Here is a 7,709-nt window from a genome sequence, read left to right on the forward strand (position 1 = left end):
AGTGGAAAGAAGAGAACAGTAGTTGGTGAGTTACCATGTGAGGTGGTTGTGTTTGATGCATAAAGAGTGGATGGTGGCTCACATAAGTTGTTTTAAAGAAGTGAGTATGTTAAGAATACTGTGAGGATATTCTGATGAGTGATTTTGATGGATGAATGAAAACTCAGTTTGAAGCCATGTGGAATAACACTGAGGTGAAAGACAGCATCCAAGAAACCTTCAATGAGTTTTTTCGAAAATAAGATTTGAATATTTCTTTATGGAGCATATTTGAAGCATGCCACTATGTATGCTAGACCAACCTGTTGCCATCCAATTCAGCGCTCACTTATCAGTATGTGACATTGCTGCACACCATGGAATTACATTCTCAGGAAAATAGTTAGTTGGTAGATGTGTTATAAGATTTAATTGTTGTTGATGTTATTTGAACACCAATTGGAAGATTTAACCTGTTTGTTTTGGGAAGGTGGAGGTTCAGAGTTCAGTTCAGCACGTGAAACTTTGCAATAAGGTGTGTTGATTTAGGTGTCAGCTTTAAGTTGAGCTTTTAGAATGGAAATTTGTTTATCTTGAGTTTATGAATACATGCAAATGTGGAACATCATAAAAATGCATGTATATGCCTATCATCATCATTGTTTAACATCTGTTTTCCATGCTGGTATGGGTTGGACAGTTTGATAGGAGCTGGCCAACTGGAGAGCTGTCCAGGCTCTAATTGACTATTTTGGCACACTTTCAAAGGCTGAATGTCCTTCCTAACGCCGACCACTTTACAGAGTGTGCTGGGTGCTTTTTATGTGCCACTGGCATGGGTGTATCTATGTGATACTAGCACTAGTGCATTTTATGTGACACTGACATGAGTGAATTTTATATGGCATTGGCACAAGACAGAGACTTCTCAGCTAGAAGGGGAGTGAGGGAATGGCCATAAAAGATGTGCCTGTATGTATGGATGGCCGTGATTTTACTTAGCTTGACGTGTCTTCTTAAGTACAGCAAATCACCACAAGTCCCAGCATCTTGTCATTTCCTCAGTGAAGCCCAGTGTTTGATGATCCTTTCTCATCTTATTGTCCCAAGTCTTCTTGGGTCTACTCCTTCCACAAGTTCCCTCCACAATTAGAGATCAGTACTTCTTTAAGTAGTTGTCCTCATTCATAAGCATTCTTTAAGCAGCTATCCTCAATTGAAAACAAAAAGAAAAAATTTAAAGTCAGGTTAATCTTCCAAAAACTATGCATATATGTATGTACATGTATATGTGTGTGTGTATATATATATATATGTATGTATGAAAACATATATTATATATTTTTTGTAGGTATTGTGGAGAACTTTGAAATAATTTCTACTGTATTTGTTTGGTGGGAACCTGTAACATAAAATAGGTGAAATGTTAAGCTGTTAGAAAAAACTACCAGTTGGAAATGCCTTAGTGTTTTGGAACAGACTAATTCAGAGTTTTGATTCAGTAGTTGATTCCTACACACAAGAATATGGTAGGATTTATTGGTGCAAAGTTGGTTTGCTATGGTCGTGTGTGTGACAATATTTTCCAACTAATGCTAAGTGGGTTATTCTTCGATTTTAGCATCCATGTATGTTTGGATAGTGGAGTACCATTGTTCCAATTTGGGTTGCACAAAGTGTGTTGAGACCCTACATATGGGAATAGAGTAGCTGGAGCAGTGGATATAGTAACATTGCAGTATAGACAATATTACATGTGAAACAGTTTTCATTTAGCAGACAGGATGAAGAGGTTCTGAAGTTGTTGAAATAACAATTTCAAAAAAGTTTTAGTTGGTTGTAATTGGTTAATTTTTTTGAGATTGTTAGTAGTGAAAGTGGTTTTGGAGTACTTTGAAAAATAGTTTGGCTATTGGTGTGGAGGGAGATTGAACCAGATAATTTTCCTTTTTTCTACTTTTATGTTCTTAATTGTGGGTGTGGTGTTTATGTATTGTACTTTGTGTGTGTGTGTCTATATAATAATATACAAACACATATGTAATCAGAGTTAACTGAGAGAGAGTGTACTGGGAGTGATCAAGAGCTGAGTTAAGAGGAGGGGAGGTTTGGAAGAGAGCAGTATATGCATACACACGTATGCATAACATTTGTTTTCAGGATGTTTTTCTGTTGGTGGATGGGTCTTGTGTTGCACTGCATATAACTATTGAGTACAGTCCTTTGTTATCACCTCCGTGAGATGTATCATCTTCAGTTAGTTTTCACAATTTTGTAGCAAGTCTTCTTTGGTCTCTTCAACAAATTCCACTACCATAGAGGCGTTTGGTACTTTTGTATGCAGCAGTTATCTTGTATATGCATCACATGCCTGTACCAGCACAGTCTCCTGTCTCACACACTACATCTGATTTTTCTTGTACTTAGTCTTTTGTTGGCTCATTTGTACTCTGGCATTCATGCACACTAATGTCCATTAGAACATGCTGCCTTCATTTCTAGTTTTCGCAAATCTTCTGTATTCAAGTCTCATGTTAAATGCCTTCTCCAAGTCAACAAATGCCAGGAATAGTTGTTTATCCTTGACCAAGTATTTTTCCTGCAGTTGCCTCACTAAAAAGATTACGTCTGTGGTACTTCTGGGCATCAAGCCAAACTACATCTCATCAACATCTACCCTCTCCCACAGATCAATTATGCTATGACTCATTTCCTAACTCAACAATTTGATTCCTCTATAACTGCCTCTCCCTAAAATACCTCCTTTGCTTTTGTAGCAGTTTATGATGATATGCTAGACCAGTCACTGGAATGACATTTTCTGTATAACTTTATTAACTGTCCAGGTGGTAATCATGTACCCTCACCAGATATTTTAAACATCACTGCAACTATCCCTGATAGACCTGTAGTGTACTCTTTCTTCATATCCTTAATTGCTTTATCTATCTCACAACTTGAATTGCTGGGTCCCTCTACAAGGTCAGCATGAGGTAAACCCTCTTTATCACATGCAATCTCCATGTTCAGCAGTTCCTCATAACAGCACTTCTATGCCACATTTTTGTCTTCCATAACAATAGCGAGAATGACTGCACAGATCTCTTCCTATTTGCCTCACTCTCAGCCAGGGATACTTGTTAACTATTTGCTCTTCTAGCTATTCAATAATGCTATTAGCTTCCTTTCAAATTTTCCAAGGCAGTCTTTTAGTTTTTACAGTTCTGCCAACCATGTCATTCTCTCACAGTGTTACTTCACCTTAAGTCTAATCTGTAGTCATAAGCAGGTTATTTTGTAGAAATTTCCAGTTGCTACATGTATCTAAATCTTTTTTCCTACAGTAATATGCATCAAACTAGAATTACTTTAAACCTATTACCAACTATAGGAGTTTTTAGTTTCCATATCTTCCTTCTCCATATCATCTTGTTTCTGTCTCTGCTTAACTCTGACACTCAAGTCATTAGCTAGTAGTTTGTGTTGTGTAATGCATTCTATGCCAGGAAAGGTTTTGGTATTTACAGTCCTGTTTCCTGGTAAGAATGTAATCTAATTTGTGTGTTCATCACACTGATAGTTGACAGGGTGGTTGATTAGTTTCTTAAAGTATGTTGCAAAACTCTAAGAGTTTTGCATCCTCCCCATTTCTTAAACCATATCTATAGCTCTCATGTATATCATGGAAGCTATCATCATGTTGGTCAACATGTCCACTGAAGTTACCAGCTATAGTAATAAATTCAATGTCAATAGTCTGCCTTGTGCACGTTACCTTTGGTTTGGCTGGGATTTTGTTTCAGTTGCATATCTCTACTGTAGCACTAAGCAAGTTATTTTTTAGAAATTCCTAGTTGTCATCTATAATACAGGTATTTGAATCTTTCTTCCTACAGTCATACTTGAACTAGGTTTTTGGCTACCCAACTCCTGAGAATGTAGAAACAGAGATTCTGAACCAAATCACTGCAGTTTTCACCATCTGACCATCATCAATAACTTTCATTCCACTTCTGTTTCCCTCCAGGATGGAATTATTTGTACTACAGAGCATCTGTTTCAAAGGTTTGGTCTAACTCCATACAATGAATGAATAGCAGCTATTGATGCTGCTTGAAGGATTTTAATAAATTCTGCAAGACTAGTTGTTTAAGATCATGTAAGAAACTATTGCTGATATACGATAGTTGCTTCTTACCTGTTAGTTGAGAGAGAGGAGTTATCCTTTGATTTGGAGTTATTTTCACAATTTTCAAACATCGTGTGGTTGTAATAAAACACAACTGTCTAGACTTATAACCATAGTAGCATTTCATATGACCTATGACATCTAGTCCTGCAGAATTTAATATCAGGCAACTCAAGGTAGAACTAATGATTCATATACATTCAAACAGTAATACAATATTTGCGAGTCTCAAACTAACTCTTGACAATAAATGTTAAACACTTAAATATAGACAATTCAGAAAATTGTTGAACAGCTTTAGTGGCACAATAAAATATCTATAAACATGAAGTAAACAGGAAATACACACTCACACACATGTGTGTATATGTGTGTGCATGTGTGTGTGTGTGTGTGTGTGTCTGAATGAGAGAATGTGAATGAATGAAAGAGAAGTAATTATATGTTTGTGTATGTATGCTTAAAATGGATGTTTATTTGTCTATGTATACAATTAAAATACATTAACATACGTACAAGTTGTCCACTAGATTCTGAGCATAAATCTAACATATACATATATATGTAAACACAGAAAGACAGACAGTCAAATAAAGAAACAGGGTGACAAAAGTGGATAAATGAATAAATATGGATGTGCATTTGTGTAGAATGTATGTATGTATATGGAATATGAGAGTGTTTGCTTTATATATGTATTTATTACACACACACACACACATAGATGCATGTATATATTCTTATGTAAACTTATGAATTTATAGATTTTTGTACCTAATTTAACATTTATAGATGTTCATCCAGAAAGACCTATAGACATATTAATGTTTAAATCCATACCCAAATGCACATCTAGACATATAAGCATATATCTATATATACATGTATATATTTACACATGCATCTGGGAATTTTGATTATTAGTTTACATGAATTGGCGGTACAACTGCAGATGACATAGATTTCTGATCATTCACAGCAGTGATATCAGGATAAAAATACTCTGATAGCCACTGCAGTTTTCTTTCACATCACTAATGTCATCAAAATCATCAACATCCTCTCGCTGTATTAGTTGTAAAATATGTTGCAAAGGTAATAGCATTCCGGTAATATCCGCACCTTATGATTCCATTCAGTAAATTAGGAAGATCCAAGGCATCGCAAAAATATCACAGCTTATAGAAAAAAATTTAATCTGATTATGGATTTTTTAAAATAGTTATTGGTAGGTTGGATTTCACTGATTTTTTTTTCCTGAGATCTTCTCAGTTTTAGTGTAGATGTTTTCCAATTTTCCACGTTTTTTTCCTTGCATACAAAAAAATCCTTTTTACATGCAGACACACATACATACACACAGAGCTTTATAAGGATAAATATATGTGTGTGTGGTATATCTGTGCATGTGTTTGTATGTAAAATGATACATACATAATGATAGATATGCACAAATATAGAAACACACCAACATATGCACACATATAGAAACACTAAATACATGAACACATTCATGCTCAATTCAAAAATTTAAATATACTGGCAGATAACAGACATTCGTACAAGCAATAATGTATGTGTAACTCCATATTTATGAATATGTGTGCATGCTTGTATACATTTACACAAGTCTATATTGTTTAAAACAGATACCATTCAGTGAGTTAATTTTTAGAAGTATATATTTTTTTTATTAACTTGCAACCTTTAAATGTTTGTTTTGCTTTTCTTTATTTTCAATTTTTGCTTTCTCTTTTTTTCCCTACAAGAAGAATAAGAGATTATGTAATTTGTGTAGTGAAAAACTGAAATATTTTCACATTTAAATTTTTCTCTATATAATTGATATTGCCTTTTTGTTTTTTTTCTTCTTCAAATATCAACTATCTTTAAATACACCTCTTGAATAACTCTCAAGAATCCTAAATGGTTCCCTTTTCTGATTTCACAAACCTGCAAAAGTAGGGAGCTCCTCAATTTCAGTTGCACTTTGAATTGCTTTATTTGATATATCTTGACACTTTAAACAGTATTTTCACCAAAAGTATAACTCAGCTGACTCTTGTGGGTCAACAACTCAGTTTTGGCTGAAAAACCTATAGAAAATGAATAAGAGAGATAATGAATAATTAGATATTTTTACACTGAAAGATATACAAGAAATATTTCATTTTGAAAGCATAATGATATCTCTGGTAGTTCAACCAATTTCTACTGTGACATTTTATAAACGAAAAAATTGCTCTGAAAGATATTATAGTCTACTAATAAAGCAATAAATTGATCTGTGAATTCCAAGAGTTATTTGATCATCATGAAAATATAGTTTTCTTACATATAGAGGAATATATTTTACAGTCCACATCATTTGTAGGCTCTTCCAACTTGATAACTGGAAGGAAAACAATGGTTGTAGCTCTTGAAATGTTGAGATTTATTGAGGTATTCAGTGGTGAGTTTTCAAATGAGAAAAAGAGACGCAGGTGATTTAAGTGGGCTTGTGTAATGCAGTATGCTGCTGATTAATTCAGAGGAGCAGGAACCATTAAAGTTGTAGTAGCAGAGAGAAAAGAAAAATATGGTGCAGTGTTCTAGTGAGTGTAGAATGTTGATAAACGGAATTTTTAAAATCAGCTGAATGACTCTGGGGATGGGGAAAAGTGGGAGAGGGATAATGTCAAGAAAGATATGATATTCAGTGTGTTTTATCAACTTATCACTTAAAGACAGTAGGAACTTTAAATATCTAATTGGTTTTAGAAAAGGTGATGTTATCAAGATTACAGTTTTCCAGATAATTATTAATCTCATCTTCAGAGTGTATTTTGATATTTATATTGAACATATCATTGTGATAAGTTAAATATACAGTAAATACTGTAATTTTGATGTGCATATGACCTCAATTTGGATATTAATAAAGGACTCCCATTTTTTCCTTGAACTAAAGGTATTAATGATTTTATTCATTGTGGTTGGCGTTAGGAAGGGCATCCAGCTGTAGAAACTCTGCCAAATTAGATTGGAGCCTGGTGTTGCCATCCGGTTTCACCAGTCCTCAGTCAAATCGTCCAACCCATGCTAGCATGGAAAGCGGACGTTAAACGATGATGATGATGATGCACAAGGATCATTAGACAAATGAATGGAAGTTACAACAAGTAAAAGATGACAATTCCTGAACATCGTAAAGAAACAAAAACTCATCTATCATGAAGAAGCAACGGTTTGGAATACATTATCATGGAAGAAAGAGGCAGGCAAAGAACAGAATGGATGGACAACATCAAGAGCTGGTTGAACAAGGCTGGCAAGGTGGCTGGAGAATTTGTGCTTAAATGGGAAGACTTTTGTTTTGTCATCAATGTGCTGCAGGTGTACGATGCATGACGTCAATGACATTGTTGAGAGAATTGATTTTGGCATGATCATGCTTGTTGATTTCTCAGCCCAAGAATTACAGCGTGATGTGCTGCTTGACTGGTCCCCCCTCTCTCTCTCTCTTATATATATATATATATATATATATATATATATATAT

At 34.6% G+C, this 7,709-nt stretch overlaps 1 long non-coding RNA gene across 1 annotated transcript in view; it reads right to left on the reverse strand.

The window, feature by feature from the left end:
• Positions 1-4,451: 4,451 nt before the first annotated feature.
• LOC106869161 (uncharacterized) overlaps positions 4,452-7,709 on the reverse strand; it is a 41,244-nt gene continuing 37,986 nt past the window's right edge. The window contains exon 4 of the long non-coding RNA XR_001409378.2: positions 4,452-6,264. This is a non-coding gene — a long non-coding RNA (uncharacterized LOC106869161). The remainder of the gene's footprint in view (positions 6,265-7,709) is intronic.

Source organism: Octopus bimaculoides, chromosome 5, assembly GCF_001194135.2.
Source record: "Octopus bimaculoides isolate UCB-OBI-ISO-001 chromosome 5, ASM119413v2, whole genome shotgun sequence".
NCBI classification, from domain to species: Eukaryota; Metazoa; Mollusca; class Cephalopoda; order Octopoda; family Octopodidae; genus Octopus; species Octopus bimaculoides.